General features: G+C 37.2%; 1 protein-coding gene and 1 non-coding gene across 17 annotated transcripts in view; one reads left to right on the forward strand and one right to left on the reverse strand.

Moving 5' to 3' along the window:
* Positions 1 to 20,165, forward strand: part of RALYL (RALY RNA binding protein like) — a 737,315-nt gene that overhangs the window by 472,778 nt on the left and 244,372 nt on the right. The window lies entirely within an intron of this gene.
* Positions 13,189 to 13,295, reverse strand: LOC119625005 (U6 spliceosomal RNA). The gene has a single exon (XR_005241155.1). It is a non-coding gene; the product is annotated as a U6 spliceosomal RNA (small nuclear RNA).

Here is a 20,165-nt window from a genome sequence, read left to right on the forward strand (position 1 = left end):
TACAGAGCTACACATGCAATGCGCACACACACACACACACACACACACACACACACACACATATATTCTGGACCTCACCACCTACCTTTTACTCATTCTGTTTCAGCCAGTCAGTAGCCTCCTTGATTTCCTGAAGCATATTAAGCTCCCTTCTCTCATAGGGCCTTTGCAGTTGCCAGTCCCTCTACTTGGTATACTTTCCCCTCTCACTTCCCAATGGCTTCCTTCCTTCCTTCAGGTCTTTGCCAAAATGTCATCTTCTAGTGGAGATCTCTGATTAATCAGATTTAAACAGCAAAAGCCCCATTACCACACACCTTATTTTTCCCCATTCCTCCATAAAACATACCTCCTAACATACCTCCATAAAACAGACCTCCTAACAGACCTCCATAAAATAAGGTGTGTTAGAATGTGTAAGTTCTATGGAGAATATTAAAGTAAATTTTTTTAACTTTTTTACTTTAATATTCACTAATATATAGTATTTTTACTTTAATATTCTCCATAGAACTTACACCTTCTAACATACCTTATTTTACGCTTATTTATTTCACTTATTCTCTGTCTGCCTCTCTAAAAGGTAAGCCCGCTAAGAACAGGGTTTGTATTTTGCTTTTTTGGTGGTGGTGGTGGTTTGTTTTGTTTTAATGTTTGTGGATACATAGTATATGTATATGTAAACACACACACATATATATACACACACACATAGTAGATATCCAAAAAATATATACACATATGTTACATATATAGTATATATATGTATCCACAAAAATTAAAACATCACCATCACCATGTACATATATAAAATTAAAACAAAACAAACCACCATCACCAACCTATATGTATATCTCATGTACCATATATATCATGTGCCACATATATGTATGGTACATGAGATATTTTGATACAGACATATGATGTCCAATAATCACATCAGGGTAAATGGAATATCCATCTACTCAAGCATTTATAATTTTGTTGTATTACAAACAATCCAATTATACTGTTACTTATTTTTAAATGTACCATAAATTGTTGTTGACTGTAGTCATCCTATTGTGTTACCAAATACTAGCTCTTATTCATTCTAACTATTTTCTGTACCCATTAATCATCCCCACTTCCTACCACCACTGCTCTTTCCCTGCCTCTGGTAACTATCCTTCTATTTTATATCTCCATGAGTCCAATTGTTTTAATATTTAGCTCCACAAATAAGTGAGGGCATGCAACGTTTGTCTTTCTGTGCCTGGCTTATGTCACTAAACATACTGACCTCAAGTTCCATATATGTTGTTGCAAAAACAGGAGCTCATTTTTATTTGTGGCTAAATTGTACTTCATTGTGTGTATGTACCACATTTTCTTTTTTTCTTTTTTTTTTTTTCTTTTTTTTTTTTTTTTGAGACGGAGTCTCCCTGTGTCTCCAAGGCTGGAGTGCAGTGGCGCGATCTCGGCTCACTGCAAGCTCCGCCTCCCGGGTTCATGCCATTCTCCCGCCTCAGCCTCCAAGTAGCTGGAACTACAGGCGCCCGCCACCACGCCTGGCTAGTTTTTTGTATTTTTAGTAGAGACGAGGTCTCACCATGTTAGCCAGGATGGTCTCGATCTCCTCACCTCATGATCCACCCGTCTCAGCCTCCCAAAGTGCTGGGATTACAGGCTTGAGTCACCGCGCCCGGCCCACACATTTTCTTTATTAATTCATCTGTTTATGAACACTTCAGCTGCTTCCAAATCTTAGCTATTGTGAATGGTGCTGCAGTAAACAAGAGAATACTGATACCTCTTCCATATACCAATTTCCTTTCTTGTTGGGTGTATATACCTAGTGGTGGGATTGCTGGATCATATGGTGGGTCTATTTTCAGTTTTTTGAGGAACCTCCAAACTCTTCTTCATAGTAGTTGTTCTAATTTATATTCCCACCAACAGTGTACGAGGGTTCCCTTTTTGCTACATCCCCACCAGGATTTGTTATTGCCTAGCTTTTGGGTAAAAGTCATTTTGACTGGATTGAGACAATATCTTATTGTAGTTTTGATTTGCATTTCTCTGAAGATCAGTGATGTGGAGCACCTTTTCATATTCCTGTTTGCCATTTGTATGTCTTCTTTTGAGAAATGTCTGTTCAGATCTTTTGCCCCTTTTTAAATCAGATTATTAGGGTTTTTTGTTGTTTTGTTTTGTTTGTTTGTTTTTTGTTTTTGTTTTTTTGAGGCAGTCTCACTCTCTTGCCCAAGCTGGAGTGCAGTGGTGCAATTTTGGCTCATTGTAACTACTGCCTTCCAGGTTCAAGTGATTCTCCTGCCTCAGCCTCCCGAGTAGTTGGGACTACAGGCGCATACCACCATGCCCAGCTAATTTTTGTATTTTTAGTAGAGATGGGGTTTTGCATGTTGCCAGGCTGCTTTTGAACTCCTGACCTCAAGTGATCCACCAGCCTTGGCCTTCCAAAGTGCTAGAATTACAGACATGCACCACGGCCAAAGATTATTAGATTTTTTTTTTCCTATAGAGTCGTTTGAGCTCCTTATATTCTGATGATTAATCCCTTGTGAAATGGATTTTTTGTTTCCATTTAGTGGGGAAGTGTTTGGGGTCTTTTTACTGCAATATATACCACGGTGTCTGCCATACTGTACATCCTCAATAAATATAACTTGACAAATAGAATGAAGAAATAGATTGCGAATAAGCTGAATTTCAGCTTAGAGATGACAGTTTGTCTCAATTGCTGGAAGTATGTTTCAGAAATTAACAATAGTATCCCCTGAATCAGCAACCTTGTTTAGTTACTTTTAAGATCTTATGCATTACAGAGAACCAGCAATGGTTGATACCTTATGGCATATATCTCACCAAAGCTGAAAATGATGCTACATACTGGAAATGAATTTCATAATTTGCCTCTTTCTCGCAGTTACAGAAGGGTATACGGGGTAAGTTCATAACCAAAGTCAGTTATTTTTGTTTGTTTGTTTTGTTTTGTTTTTATATGCAAGAGGACATATTTGCAGTGTAACTGATTACAAAAGTACAAGATTGGTTTTCACCCCGATTGAGTGCACAGCTCAGTTTCCTTTTAGTTATACCATGTGTCTTTGTAGAGCTGATTCTGCAGACCCCAAGACAAGTCCCTTCCTCATATTATTGAGGTTCTCCTTTGATAGATAAATATTGATCAGCAACTCTTTTTTTTATTATTATACTTTAAGTTCTAGGGTACATGTGCATAACGTGCAGGTTTGTTACATATGTATACTTGTGCCATGTTGGTGTGCTGCACCCATCAACTCATCAGTACCCATCAACTCGTCATTTATGTCAGGTATAATTCCCAATGCAATCCCTCCCCCCTCCCCCCTCCCCATGATAGGCCCCGGTGTGTGATGTTCCCCTTCCTGAGTCCAAGTGATCTCATTGTTCAGTTCCCACCTATGAGTGAGAACATGTGGTGTTTGGTTTTCTGTTCTTGTGATAGTTTGCTGAGAATGATGGTTTCCAGCTGCATCCATGTCCCTACAAAGAACACAAACTCATCCTTTTTTATGGCTGCATAGTATTCCATGGTGTATATGTGCCACATTTTCTTAATCCAGTCTGTCACTGATGTACATTTGGGTTGATTCCAAGTCTTTGCTATTGTGAATAGTGCTGCAATAAACATACGTGTGCATGTGTCTTTATAGCAGCATGATTTATAATCCTTTGGGTATATAGCCAGTAATGGGATGGCTGGGTCATATGGTACTTCTAGTTCTAGATCCATGAAGAATTGCCACACTGTTTTCCATAATGGTTGAACTAGTTTACAATCCCACCAACAGTGTAAAAGTGTTCCTATTCCTCCTCATCCTCTCCAGCACCTGTTGTTTCCTGACTTTTTAATGATTGCTATTCTAAGTGGTGTGAGATGGTATCTCATTGTGGTTTTGATTTGCATTTCTCTGATGGCCAGTGATGATGAGCATTTTTTCATGTGTCTGTTGGCTGTATGAATGTCCTCTTTTGAGAAATGTCTATTCATATCCTTTGCCCACTTTTTGATGGGGTTGTTTTTTTCTTGTAAATTTGTTTGAGTTCTTTGTAGGTTGTGGATATTAGCCCTTTGTCTGATGAGTAGATTGCAAAATTTTCTCCCATTCTGTAGATTGCCTGTGCACTCTGATGGTAGTTTCTTTTGCTGTGCAGAAGCTCTTTAGTTTAATTAGATCCCATTTGTCAATTTTGACTTTTGTTGCCGTTGCTTTTGGTGTTTTAGACATGAAGTCCTTGCCCATGCCTATGTCCTGAATGGTATTACCTAGGTTTTCTTCTAGGGTTTTTATGGTATTAGGTCTAACATTTAAGTCTCTAATCCATCTTGAATTAATTTTCGTATAAGGAGTAAGGACAAAGCTGGAGGCATCACACTACCTGACTTCAAACTATACTACAAGGGTACAGTAACCAAAACAGCATGGTATTGGTACCAAAACAGAGATATAGACCAATGGAACAGAACAGAGTCCTCAGAAATAATACCACACATCTACAGCCATCTGATCTTTGACAAACCTCAGAAAAACAAGAAATGGGGAAAGGATTCCCTATTTAATAAATGGTTCTGGGATAAATGGCTAGCCATAAGAAGAAAGCTGATCAGCAACTCTTTTGGCAACCTTGAAAAAATAGTTGTCTTCTTGAAATAGTGTTTTCTACTCAGAGGAATATGACCAGACTCATTTAAATTAATCCATAAACATGTAAATATAGAGGGAAATAATATCCCTGACTGATTACTGACTGTTAGGCACACTCAGTCCTCATTCACACTTTATGAGATGAGATATTCATATTCTGATTTTATAACAAGAAAAACAGAGTTTTAGAATCCAGGTTCATGATGTTTGGTAAATAGTGAGCATTCACAAAGTGTTAAGTTCCTTTATTTGTTTCACCACCTCTTCCAGATCCAACGTTTTATTATCATACTTGAAAAGTTAATACAAATATACCAACTTACCCCAAATTGAGTGTAGATTTCTTGATTATTAGTGTAATTGTTAAAGCATTATCTATCTAAGATAAATATACTTGAAATGTATATAAAATGAGAAAAAAATATATTTTAAAATGCACTGGGTTTAAGAAGTCATATGAGATAAATCAACTGGCTATTTTCCCATTAAAGATCCAAAGTAGCCTGGAAACTTCCATTTTGTTTGCTTATGATTATTATAATTTTATAGCTGGAATCATTCTAAAACACATGAGACAATGGAAAAAATGTTTTATGAGGCAAAATTAGCTCACTTTAAGCAGCTGATTCAGATTTTATATAATGATAAAAAATTATTTCAAAGCCCACATTACACGAATATAAGAAATTTCAGCTGCTGACATTGTAAAGATTGTTTTTGTTTTACTTTTGAAACAGACCAAAAACGTCTAGGCTTCCACAGATCTAGTGTATAGTAAAAAATCCAGAAATTGCTGTTCTGTAGCAATGGCAGTTTCCTTTTCAAATTGCATAACAGGTTATGGATTTTTCTCCATCTCTTGCATCCTTTAAAAACCATCCAGAATAGTGTCTGGAATGTAGTAGTTGTGCTTGTTTAGTATTTGTCCATTTATCAAATTAGTTTTCTTTTACTAACAAACAAAGGAGTATGCTTTCAAAGTAAAAATTTCCACAGCTCAGTAGAACTGCAGTTAAAAGAAAGCTTCTCTTCCTTTCTAGAATCCAAGTCTTACTCTCAACTGAAACTTAGAATACTTCTTGTTGAGGCTCACAGAAAGCACTCATGTGCATACCTTTCTCCTCAAACAGTGCATTAGTAAAGGGACTTTATAGGATATACATTAGCGAGTTCAAAAAGAATAGGAAAGCATCTATCTGCAGATGAATACCTTCAATAGGTTTCTACAAGATAAAACTTTGGCGGAAGAAAGCCAAGTGAAAAAACAGATCAGAGAAAGAACACTCTAATAATAGAAGGGCAAAGAGACCACTTGAGGAAGTCTTCTCTAAAACTGGGGGAATAAATCAAGAAAGAAGATAAGAGATCCAGGAAATTGTGGATCTAGCTCTAGATGAGATGTTACAACAGGGAAATTGTGGATAAACCATGTAGTTTAGCAGTAAGTGTGCTGAGGAACAACTGAGTCATCAGTACTAGTGATCTCATAGAACGCGGTTCCAACAGTTTATGTAAGATGATGGATACACAGATAGCCCGAGTGGAAAACTCACAATCCAGAGCTGATGGTCTGTCTGCTTGGAGATGAAGCTTCTTTGTATATGACGCTTACACTTATAAAAAGATATAAATAAGGAAAAGTGAAGTAAAAGAAAAACCCTGGTTGATAGTCTGTGGCTAGAGCTTGTCAGATATGGTGTTGAGAGAAGAGGGGACTTATTGAAAGAGGAATTGGGGTAGGGAAAAAGGAGGAAACTACATCTCAGTCTCATATTAAGCCAAACTGGCCTTTTGCCTTTTGTCTCAGTTTGCAGCTGGATATGGCTGCCGTGAAAAGACAAGGCTCTCTAATAGAAAAAAAAAAAAAAAAAAAAAAACTGAAAGGAGCATTGCTAGGTTGACTATGACTGGTTTCCAGGGAAGACAGCTTACTACAAGTGGGACAGATTTTTCTTCGGTGCTAGTGGTTTCAGGCTGTATAGGCGTAATGTTTAATGGCATATTTCCAGGTTACTGACCAAGGAGCTAGTTAGACTAAAACAGCATTGTTGCAGAGTGGGTTCTTCAGGACACAGACACTGAGATGGATATTAGATTGTAGAATGTTTATTAGAAACTCTGTAGACATCAACACCTTTTAAAAAGGGGTGTGGGGAAGCAGCATCAGGCAGAGAGAGAAGTGGTACTGTGATGCAACATCAACATCTTAAGCTGACCCAGAGGAAGTTCTGGAGTTGATGGGGTCTGTCTGCGGTGTTCCCATTAGGCCAAATGTGAGAAAGCCATTGTACCCCTCCCTGGATCAGACATCAGATAAGGGCCACCCCTGAAGAGTGTGCCTTTGATCAATGGGAGGCAGTCAGAAAAGGCTGTTTGATGAAGAAAGGTAGTTTATTGCAGCACTGCCAGCTGCTGAGGCAGGCTCTTCCTTAAAGGGGACCTAAGCAGTTTAATAATAAGTTTAGACATCAGAAGAACTTGGCAGAGAGGTAGCAAATACAAGAAAATAAAAGAAAGGCTATAAAATATGTGATAGTGGGCTAGGAATGGATGGAGGCTCAAGGCAAACTGCTAGAAAGGAAATACGATCATGTGGCTTTACCTAGTCACAGTAATATCATGTATTGCTTTTTGCCTTTTATATTCAACCTGTTGAAATTTGGAGGATTTGTGACTACAAGGCTATGAATGAATGCATATGATCCCCATATTAATCAAAATTTAAAGTTATAGATAACCAATATTTTGAAGTTGAAGGTGAAAAGTAGTGAAAGAGAGTAGGATTACTAGTATCATTAAAAGGTAAAGTTAGAAATCAGTAAATACTGTCTATATGAATAGGACAAGAAATAGAGGTTTAAGTATATTATTCTGATTTACAATAGTTACCAATAGGGAGAGAATAATAGAATAACAATTTGAAGAATAGTAGAAGTATCTATTCCACGAATATTTGGTAGGTGGTTAAGTTTGAAGTGATGTAGGCATGGCACTTTACAATTTTCTCAATTTATTCTACTACAGTTGGTCTGTTTGAATGTAGCATCCCTTTTGAAGAAAAGATATTCGTTCCGAATTTTCAAATTTATGTACATAAAGTTGAGAACTGAGTTAATTGAATTTTCTCATTTCATTAATATTACTTTATTTCTCTTTTCCTGTCCTAATTAGTTTATTAAGTAGTTTATGTTATCAGTTCTTTCACATAACCATATGCTTGATTTGTATTAGGTTTACTCTGTTCATACCTTCTAAATATCATTAATTTCTGCTTTTATCTTGGTTAACTTTTCCTCCTGTCATTAGAGGTATTTATTTTGCTTTTTAAATTTAATAGTTAATTTATATTTTCCTATTTCAATGTTTAGCATTTAAGACAATAAACTTTCTTACAGTGAATCATTTCATAGTTTATATTTTATTTCCATATTTCATATTGTGGTTTTTCATGTTTTCCAACTATTATATTTAGATATTCTTCAGTTTTTTTGCTTTTCCCCAGTTTAAAGGTTTTCAACTTAAAGATGCCTTTTGAGTGAGATTCTATTTTTAAAATTTAACTTCTACTTTGATAGTGTTACCAAAAAGCAAGGTATATATTATGTGTAAATGTGGAATTCACTGAAGTTACACTGAGACTTAATATAGAACAAATTTTGAATGTATTCCCAAGAGAATTTGAAAAGAAAATTTGTATTCTATTTTCAGGATGTAGAATTTAGTATATTCATATACATATAAAATATCTTAACATTATTATTTTTATTTATTTATTTATTATTTTGAGACTGAGTCTCTCTCTGTTGCCCAGGCTGGAGTACAGTGGCGCGATCTCGGCTCACTGCAAGCTCCGCCTCCCAGGTTCACGTCATTCTCCTGCCTCAGCCTCCCGAGTAGCCGGGACTACAGGCTCCCGCCACCATGCCTGGCTAATTTTTTTGTATTTTTAGTAGATACGGGGTTTCACCGTGTTAGCCAGAATGGTCTCCATCTCCTGACCTTGTGATCCGTCCGGCTTGGCCTCCCAAATTGCTGGGTTTATAGACAAGAGCCACTCCGCCTGGCCCACATTATTATTAATATATAGAGAGACCATAAATTATTGCTATTTTTGCCCTCTTTGATATACTATAGGGTAAGATATATCAGTCAAAATCACCCACTCCTCTGATAAATCAATTTCATTCTACTATCTCATTCTCTTTCATTTCTGCTGTATAAATTTTGGATAACGAATCTTTATTGTTGATTACACAGTATGTGTAGTACTGTCTTAATAACTAGGCTTTCAAATCAAATGTAGTTTTTATTATTGTAACAATATCTTCATTCTTATTCCTTGAATTTAATCCATGTTTACTTTCTAGATTCTCTGAATTATTTTGATATAGTCATGGCTTTAATTTATGGCAATAGTTTTTTGACATAGTTTTCATTACATACATTTTTTAATAAACAAAAGGAAGATCCACCTAAGTCCATGTCATTTATTTCTTCTTTTTGCCTCTTTTCTTCCCAGATAAACTGGCCTGGCAGTGTAGAAGGAATTCTGCAAAACCCCTTTTTCACATTTCTTTGAGCTGGAACCAGCTCTACTTAGTCATAGTCACATTTTTGTTACTGTTTTTTCTTTTCTTTTTTTTTCCTTGTGGTCCCATACTTCTTATAGTTGTCGAGATTTAAGGTATCTTTTCTCATAATATTTAAAGACCTCCAAATTTAGTTCTCACAGAAAAATAGTCAATACATAAAACAGTTCGAAAGCTATGAAACCCACAATTCAACATGTGACCTCTTTTCTAGCTCCCTTAATATTCATTCAATTTCTTTGCCTCTTAAATATGCTCATGTCTCAATCTTTAAAGTATTTCAGTGGATTCTCACTGCTCCCTGTATAATGCTCAAACTCTTTCACCCAGCTTATGGGCTTCATGGAAGGAATGTAATTTCATTTGCTACCTTGCTTTTGAAAACTTCACTTCTTACACTCTATGACACATTCACACTAATATATGCTTTAGGTGCTTGATCAGTTTATAGATCTTATTTGGATCTGTATTTGAACAACATATAAAGAAAAATATTTTGAGGACAATCAAGGTAATTTAATAATGATTTTATGAAATTAAGACACAATTTTAATGTTTTTAGATATGGTAGTATTTTGATTTTGTTTAAACAAAGAAATATTATTTACATACATATGATGAGAGGCTTATGATAATGTCTGAGATTTGGTTCAAAATAATATGAGGTTGGAAAGTACATGAAACAAGGCTGTCTGAGCTCATAATTGTTTAAACTGGATGTTGAACACATGGTAATCATCATACCAATCTCTTGACTTTTGTATATGTTTGAAACTTTTCAAAATAAAAAAAATCTTTTTGGATCAAATTATGGAAATGTATATTAATATAGTTTCAGATAATATATAGGCATCCACAATTAATCTGTTACTACTTATTTATATAAAGTGATGTATAGAATGCATATATAATTTTTATTTACTTTTTGGATTTTGAACTTTTAAGTTCAGGGATACATGTGCAGGATATGCAAGTTTGTTACCTAGTTAAACATGTGCCATGGTGATTAGCTGCACAGATCATTCCATCACCTACAGATTAAGCACAGCATCCACTAGCTATTCTTACTGATGTTCTCCCTCCTCTCACCCTCCAACAGGCTCTAGTGTGGGTTGTTCTCCTCCCTGTGTCCATGTGTTCTCATTGTACAGCTCCCACTAATAAGTGAGAATATGTGGTGTTTAGTTTTCTGTTCCTGTGTTAGTTTGCCAAGGATAATGGCTTCCAGCTCCATCCATGTACCTGCAAAGGACATGATCTTGTTCTTTTTTATGGCTGCGTAGTATTCCATGGTATATATGTACTATATTTTCTTCATCTAATCTATCATTGGTGGGCATTTGGGTTGATTCCATGACTTTGCTGTTGTGAAAAGTGCTGCAATTAACATACGTGTGCATGTATCTTTATAATAGAATGATTTATATTCCTTTATTTACATAACCAGTAATGAGATTGCTGGATGGAATGGTATTTCTGCCTCTAGGTCTTTGAGGAGTCACCACACTGTCTTCCACAGTGGCTGAACTAATTTACACTCCCACCAACAAAAGTGTTCCTTTTTCTCCACACCCTCAGCAGCATCTGTTGTTTTTTGGCTTTTTGATAATAGCCATTCTGACTACTGTGTGATGGTATTTCATTGTGGCTTCATTTACATTTCTCTAATGATCAGTGATGTTGAGCTTTTTTTCATGTTTGTTGGCTGCATTTATGTCTTCTTTTGAGAAGTGTCGGTTCATGTCCTTTGCCCACTTTTTAATGGAGTTGTTTTTTTAATTGTAAAATTGTTTACATTCCTTGTAGACACTGGATATTAGACCTTTGTCCAATGGGTAGATTGCAAAAATGTTCTTCCATTCTCTAGGCTGTCCATTCACTCTGATGATAGTTTCCTTTGCTGTGCAGAAGCTCTTTAGTTTAATTAGCTCCCATTTTTCAATTTTTGCTTTTGTTGCAATTGCTTTTGGCATCTTCATCATGAAATCTTTGGTGTGCCTATGTCCTGAATGTTATTGCCTAGGTTTTCTTCTAGGATTTTTTTGTTTGGGGTTTTACATTTAGGTCTTTCATCCATCCTGAATTAATTTTTCTATATAGTGTAAGGAAGGGGTCCAGTTTCAATCTTCTGCATATGGCTAACCAGTTATCTCAGAACCATTTATTAAATAGGGAATCCTTTTCCTATTGCTTGCTTTGGTCAGGTTTGTCGAAGATCAGATGGTTGTAGGTATGTGGACTTATTTCTGGGTTCTCTATGTTGTTCCATTGATCTTTGTGTCTTTGTACCAGCACCATGCTGCTTTGGTTACTCTAGCACCGTAGCATAGTTTGAGGTCAGGTAGCATGCATGTGATACCTCCAGCACTTTTTTTTTTTTTTTTTTTTTTTTTTTTTTTTTTTTTTTTTTTTTTTTTTTTGCTTTGGATTGCTTTGACTATTCAGGTTCTTTTTTGGTTCTATATTAATTTTAAAATAGTTTTTTTTTTCTAGTTCTGTGAAGAATGTCAGTGGTAGTTTAATGAGAATAGCATTGAATCTATAAATTCCCTTGGACAGTATGGCTATTTTCATGATATTGATTCTTCCTATCCATGAGCATGGAATGTGTTTCCATTTGTTTGTGTGCTCTCTGATGTCTTCTAGCAGTGGTTTTGTGGTTCTCCTTGTAGAGATCTTTCACTTCCCTGCTTAGCTGTATTCCTAGGTATTCTATTCTTTTTGTGGCAATTGTGAATGGGAGTTCATTCCTGATTAGGCTCTTGGCTTGACTGTTGTTGGTGTATCTGAATGTTAGTGATTTCTGAATATTGATTTTGTATATGAGACTTTGCTGAAGTTGCTTATCAACTTAAGAAGCTTTTAGGGTGAGATGGAGTTTTCTAGATATAGGATCGTGTCATCTAAAAACAGGGATGGTTTGACTTCCTCTCCTTCTACTTGAATGCCTTTACTTCTTTCTTTTGCCTGATTCTCCTGGCCAGAACTTCCAAAACTATCTTGAATAGAAGTGGTGAAAGAGGGCATCCTTGTCTTATGCCAGTTTTCAAAGGGAATGCTTCCAGCTTTTTCCTGTTCAGTATGATATTGGTTGTGGGTCTGTCATATATGACTGTTATGATTTTGAGGTATATTCCTTCAATACCTAGTTTACTGAGAGTTTTTAACATGAAGGGATGTTGAATTTTATTGAAGGCTTTTTTGGTATCTACTGAGATAATCATGTTGTTTTTGTCTTTAGTCCTGTTTATGTGATGAATCACATTTATTTATTTGTGTATGTTGAACCAACCTTGCATCCTGGGCATGAAGTCTCTTTGATCGTGGTGGATAAGCCTTTTGATGTGTGGCTGGATTTGGTTTGCCAGTATTTTGTGGAGGATTTTTGCATTGATCTTCATCAGGAATATTGGCCCGAAGTTTCCTTTTTTTGTTGTATCTCTACCAGGTATTTTTTTTTATCAGGATGATTCTGGCCTCACAGAATGAGTTAGAGAGGAGTCCCTCCTTTTCAATTTTTTGGAATAATTTCAGTAGGAATGGTACCAGCTCTTCTTTGTACCTCTAGTAGTATTTGTCTGGTCCTGGGCTGTTTTTTTGTTTGTAGCTTCTTATTACTGCCTCAATTTCAGAACTCATTATTGGTCTAGTCAGGGATTCAGTTTCTTCCTGCTTCAGTCTTGGGAGGGTGTATGTGTCCAGGAATTTATCCATTTCTTCTAGATTTTCTAGTTTATGTGCACAGAGGTGTTTATAGTATTCTCTAATGGTTGGTTGTATTTCTGTGGCATCACTGGTGATATCTCCTTATCATTTCTGATTGTGTATATTTGAATCTTCTCTTTTTTCTTCTTTATTAGCTAGCTAGAAGTCTATTTTATTATTGTTTTTCAAAATCCAACTCCTGGAGAAATACAGAACACTTCACAAATTTGCATGTAATCCTTGCGCAGGGGCCATGCTAATCTTCTCTGTATCATTTCAGTTTTAGTATATGTGCTGCCGAAGCAAGCACAAACACAAGTCTTGACTAAGGCATCTAAACTATTTTTCATCTCTATCATCAAATAAAAGATCGTACTAAAAAATCTGTCAACAACAAAAAAGACAATACTAGACCACTTGTTATTTTATCTAGTATCTTCTGGATATATATTGGTCTTATCACATAGAGAACTAACAATCACCCTAATGGTTCAGGTATTGATATACTTTTAGATCTGTATATGTTTTGTCAGTAAAACAAAGATAACAGATCTTTGATTCTGCCAACCAAGGTTGGCTCTATTCTTGCACGAAGAGTCAGCTTTAATGTATGTATCTAACCACCATAACATATTTTTACATTGCTCTGAAATACTAGCCTGTTTTGCTTGTTATTGGCTTCATGACCTGAGTCTCTTACTTCTGAGACGATAGTGAAGATGCACTATTGAAAAAGGGCCTTCATATTTATTCATGTGAACAAAATATGCATATGAAAATGAGCATGCATGTGCACACACGTATACAGGCACACACATGTATACAGGCACACACAAAGATAAATATTTGACAGTGAACCAGGCTCTGCACTAGAATCTCCAGGTATAAAAAAGAACTCTGTACTTATGGGAGGTTAGAATTTGAGAGACATGTGGAATGGAAAGGCATTGAAAATGATGCAGAGCAATTTATCCTAGCCCTGCGTTTGTGCCAACTGAGGAGTTACTAAACAATATTGTTTCTGGGTCACATTCAAAAGCAAATATATCAACATGTCTGGTTATGGGACCAGCCATATGTATTTTTAAAATTTTTCCAGGAGGTACTAACGTGTAACAAATATTGAAAATACTCATAAAGAGCAAGCTTTGTAAACCTTTATCTGAGGTCAAATGAAAACTTTTCTGTGCCACCTTTCTTCCACTGAGGTCTTCTTGCTTCATACTCCCAGATGTAGTAAGAAGAAAATGAATTATAACATTGAGATAAAGGACAAGTTGATGGTGCTTGGAGTTTGTTCATTTATTTATTCTGCAAACATTCATTGAGCACCTGTTATGGACTGTGTGCTGGGCACTCCTGTGGTAATTGCTAATACGAAATTAACAAGACATTGTTTCTACCGTATCATTAGGAAAGACAAGTAATCTGTGATTACATTCCTGAATGATAAGTGCAACATTGTGAGGGTAAATTTAAGTTACATAAAAGTGAGGAAGCTGGGCATGGGATTTTAAAACAAAAGGAAGAAGTTCCTTTTTCTCTTTTCTGTTTTGCCATTTAATTCATTTGCAGAAGAAAACAGGGAATTTGTCCTATGGATTTTTTGCTTATTTCGACCTTCTATTTATGTTTACTTTTTTTTTTCTCCTTGCCTCTTGTATTTCCTGTAAACTGTTAGCTAAGTCTAGAGACTTGTTCACATTCAGGTTCGAGTAGGGGCTGGAATACTTCATAGGTAATGTTGAGTACTTCCATCAGGAGATGCATGCTACCTGTTTTAGTGTCCTTTTGGATTTTATGGACCATTGTTTTCATTCCCTAAATCCAGTATTTTGTCAAGGACTTTAAGTGGTTATTTTCTTTTACTCCTTCTTAATTTATTTGCCTCAATTTTCTGTGAAGAGAAACTTCTCTGATTGACTATTTAGTTATGCTGCAGTACAGTGAATATAAGAAAATCAAGATAAAGACTTGCTTCTTTATCAGTTTTCAAAATGATGAGTTGGTACTTAAATATCAGTTAAAGTAGACTGCTGAAGGATTTTTCCTGTTATTGTGAACTCATGTTTTTAAAAATTAATCTCTTCAGTCCATTACAACTTTTTCCCTGAATAATCCCAACTTTGATCAATGACAACCACTTCAGATTGGCTCCAGAGAACTTTAGACTTGACCTCGGTCATCACTGATAACTTCCTTGTTTCCATTATGATAGAATGTAACCAATATATCTTATACCATTCTTGATCTACACTGAGAACCAGTCAGCCCAACAAGTAACTTAGTGGGAGTTGATGTTTAGGGAATCAATCTGAAAACTTGCCTGGAGTTATATAACCTAGGGAGGATGGCAGTGCTTTTCTGAGAATGAGCAAGAAAATGGACATTCCACATAGGCTGAGCAGTGCATGGTGGTCTGCGGGAAAATCATGCCATAGAGACAACAGCCTTTTAAAATTCTTTTTCATTACTATTTTTAGTCCTCTAAGGCATCTGTTTATAGGCTGTTTCCTCCATGACTTAACTCCTTTGATGATGAAGAGGTGTGTGATAATGGCAGGCAATCATTTTATAAATTACCACTTCATTTCATGGCGTTTTGTGTCTGTCAAGGTATATGATAATCAGGAAATGCTTACTGAATAGTCACTATGCTAGTTTAAGGGATTCAAACAGGATTAAAACCTTATTTCACATTGTCCTTCAGCTTATTTCAATAGAGTAATGAATGCTATTGTTGGAGCCCAGAGCAAGAAAGTAATAAATTCTGCCTGAATGAAAAAGAGAAATAGTCATGGAGTGAGTTTTGGTAAAGGTCTTAAAGGAATAAAACTTTGGTGTGTGTGTATGTATGTAACAGGGGGTGGGGACTTGGGGCATTATTTAAAACAGAACACCTGTAATAAAGGCAAAGACTCACTGATTTAAAAGTGGAAAGGTAGTAGTAGATCCAGGTGGTTAGAGTATAGAATGGGTGGGAGTTCCAGCATTATGCTGAGAAGACACTTTGAGTCAGTTTGTTGGGGTAGCAAGGTCACTTACAAAGTTATTATTTAAACTTGGGTAATTACAGTTGGCATTAGAGAGGCATGTATTACTGAGACACTGTACAAATAGAACAGTCATTCTGGTGAGTGGATATGAGGAAGGATTTAAAGATGACAACATAATTTTGCTTATGATGACTATTATTAGAGCTTGGTCAATAATGGAGTGAGCAAAGTAGGGTAGTTAGAGCTCAGAAATAACCTGATAAGACAGAGAAGGATATTAAAGGATTTTTTTTAAAAAAATTACAGAACATAAAAAGTAGACAATCAAGAATCTGAAAAATTTACTGTTAAATGTCAGATAATTTACAGGAGAGCTATTGAGGTTAAGTGTTCAACAACATATCCATCCATCCATCCATCCATCCATCCATTCATTCATAATCATTTACTCAATGATTATCAAGGCCTATTATATTCATGTGTCTTTCAAGATACACATAGAAAAATAAAACTTGGTCCCACCCTTTGAAATGATGTAATACAGTAATAGATAACTAAGATTCACAGCCACAACTTTCAGCCTAGTGTTGATTTTGCCAGATCACCACTGCACAGTCCATCTCACTGGGTACACTTTGACTCTGTATGTTAAACCAAAGTAATTCGGTAGTCATCTCTTTCACTAAATGTTGACACTAGTTGATCATGAATAGTCTCTGGGCTTGGGCAGGGCCATTTGGGCATTCCCATTTTGGAATACCCATGTGCTTCTGAGCATTTTTAAAATTTCAACTTTTATATTAGATAGAAGGGGTACCTGTGCAGGTTTGTTACATGGGTATATTGCATCCAGGTTGTGAGCATAGTCCCCAATAGTTAGTTTTTCAGCCCACAATCTTTTCCCTCTCTCCCCACTCTAGTAGTCCACAGTGTCTGTTGTTCCCATCTTTATGTCCATGTGTGCTCAGTGTTTAACTCCCATTTATAAGTGAGAGCATGTGATATTTGGTTTTCTGTTCCTGCATTAATTTGCTTAAGATTGTGGAGCTGAGCATGCTTTTGATCAAGTCTGTCCACAGCAAATGTCAAGGATTCAAAACACCCTATCATATAAGATGGCCATTCACTTTTTACAGTCCAGACCTCAAGTAAATGGTGTACTTCCATTACTAATGGAGAAGGTGTGTCCAACTCCTGCCCTAGATTCATACCATAGCTTTGTAAATGAAAAATTCTCTAAAATTATCTACTTATTAAAGTAAGCATAACTTAATTTTCAATCAAACACCAAGTATTTTGCTATTTGATGCGCCTCTTTGTAAATAGAGCAGTTTGCAAACTAGAAGTGCTCATTTCCATTGATTCCTGGTCTTTTCAGTCTCTCTTTATATTCATCTCTCTTAATTTAGTCTCAAAACACCCCCAAGGGGATTGGTGCTGATTCTTGCTTATTTGACATCAAAATTCTTGAGCGCTTGTTCCTCTGAAGCAGGGTTTTTTTGTTTTGTTTTGTTTTCTTCATTTTAAGGCATCTTCTCTGACCATTTCATGCTGGGAAAAAACAAAAACAAAAACAAAAAAACATTAATAATAACCGCCCACCTCTTGTACTAATTTCCCACTGATAATGGGATCCTGGTCATGGATACTCTGCCTAGGATCACTTTTAATATTTTTCCCCTAAAATTACACATGAAGGACTTCAAAGGTCTTTTGTTGTTTTTTATACCTTTCCCACTTGAGGAGTTACACAACTCTTTCTGCTGCACATTCAACTCATATTGAACACAATGCTTGTATGCAAATTAGCAATTTCTGTTGACTATCCCTTGAGAAAGAGAAATGTCAGACATCTGATCTCCCTCAAAGTAATGATTATAAAAATTATGTAAAAAATGTCACAATGTCTTATACCAATGTATTATGTAATTCTTCACATGACTATAAAGAAATATCCAAGGCTGGGTAATTTACAAAGTAAAAGAGGTTTAATGGAGTCATATTTCCACATAGCTGGGAAGGCTTCATAATCATGGTAGAAAGTGAAGGAGGGAAGATGGCCGAATAGGAACAGCTCCAGTCTCCAACTCCCAGCGCGAGCGACACAGAAGACCGGTGATTTCTGCATTTTCAACTGAGGTACTGGGTTCATCTCACTGGGGAGTGCCAGACGATCGGTGCTGGTCAGCTGCTGCAGCCCGACCAGCAAGAGCTGAAGCAGGGCGAGGCATTGCTTCACCTGGAAAGCGCAACGGGGAAGGGAATCCCTTTTCCTAGCCAGGGGAACTGAGACACACAACACCTGGAAAATTGGGTAACTCCCACCCCAAAACTGCGCTTTAAGCAAACAGGCACACCAGGAGAGCATATCCCACACCTGGCCGGGAGGGTCCCACACCCACGGAGCCTCCCTCATTACTAGCACAGCAGTCTGTGATCTACCGGCAAGGCAGCAGTGAGGCTGGGGGAGGGGCGCCCGCCATTGCTGAGGCTTAAGTAGGTAAACAAAGCTGCTGGGAAGCTCGAACTGGGTGGAGCTCACAGCAGCTCAAGGAAACCTGCCTGTCTCTGTAGACTCCACCTCTGGGGACAGGGCACAGTAAACAATAACAAACGCAGCAGCTCTGCAGACGCAAACGACTCTGTCTGACAGCTTTGAAGAGAGCAGTGGATCTCCCAACACGGAGGTTGAGATCTGAGAAGGGACAGACTCCCTGCTCAAGTGGGTCCCTGACCCCTGAGTAGCCTAACTGGGGCCCACTAGGGGCAGTCTGACACCCCACACCTCACAGGGTGGAGTACACCCCTGAGAGGAAGCTTTCAAAGCAAGAATCAGACAGGTACACTCGCTGTTCAGAAATATTCTATCTTCTGCAGCCTCTGCTACTGATACCCAGGCAAACAGGGTCTGGAGTGGACCTCAAGCAATCTCCTACAGCTACAACCTACAGCTGAGGATCCTGACTGTTAGAAGGAAAGCTATCAAACAGGAAGGACACCTACACCAAAACCCCATCAGTACATCACCATCATCAAAGACCAGAGGCAGATAAAACCACAAAGATGGGGAAAAAGCAGGGCAGAAAAGCTGGAAATTCAAAAAATAAGAGCGCATCTCCCCCGGCAAAGGAGCGCAGCTCATCGCCAGCAACGGATCAAAGCTGGACGGAGAATGACTTTGACGACATGAGAGAAGAAGGCTTCAGTCCATCAAATTTCTCAGAGCTAAAGGAGGAATTACATACCCAGCGCAAAGAAACTAAAAATCTTGAAAAAAAAGTGGAAGAATTGATGGCTAGAGTAATTAATGCAGAGAAGCTCACAAACGAAATGAAAGAGACGAAAACCATGGCACGAGAAATACGTGACAAATGCACAAGCTTCAGTAACCGACTCGATCAACTGGAAGAAAGAATGTCAGCGATGGAGGATCAAATGAATGAAATGAAGCGAGAAGAGAAACCAAAAGAAAAAAGAAGAAAAAGAAATGAACAAAGCCTGCAAGAAGTATGGGATTATGTAAAAAGACCAAATCTACGTCTGATTGGGGTGCCTGAAAGTGAGGGGGAAAATGGAACCAAGTTGGAAAACACTCTTCAGGATATCATCCAGGAGAACTTCCCCAACCTAGTAGGGCAGGCCAACATTCAAATCCAGGAAATACAGAGAACGCCACAAAGATACTCCTCGAGAAGAGCAACTCCAAGACACATAATTGCCAGATTCACCAAAGTTGAAATGAAGGAAAAAATCTTAAGGGCAGCCAGAGAGAAAGGTCGGGTTACACACAAAGGGAAGCCCATCAGACTAACAGCAGATCTCTCGGCAGAAACTCTCCAAGCCAGAAGAGAGTGGGGGCCAATATTCAACATTCTTAAAGAAAAGAATTTTAAACCCAGAATTTTATATCCAGCCAAACTAAGTTTCATAAGTGAAGGAGAAATAAAATCCTTTACAGATAAGCAAATGCTTAGAGATTTTGTCACCACTAGGCCTGCCTTACAAGAGACCCTGAAGGAAGCAGTAAACATGGAAAGGAACAACTGGTACCAGCCATTGCAAAAACATGCCAAAATGTAAAGACCATCAAGGCTAGGAAGAAACTGCATCAACTAACGAGCAAAATAACCAGTTAATATCATCATGGCAGGATCAAGTTCACACATAACAATATTAACCTTAAA

This window comes from Chlorocebus sabaeus, chromosome 8 (assembly GCF_047675955.1).
Source record: "Chlorocebus sabaeus isolate Y175 chromosome 8, mChlSab1.0.hap1, whole genome shotgun sequence".
Taxonomy (NCBI): Eukaryota; Metazoa; Chordata; class Mammalia; order Primates; family Cercopithecidae; genus Chlorocebus; species Chlorocebus sabaeus.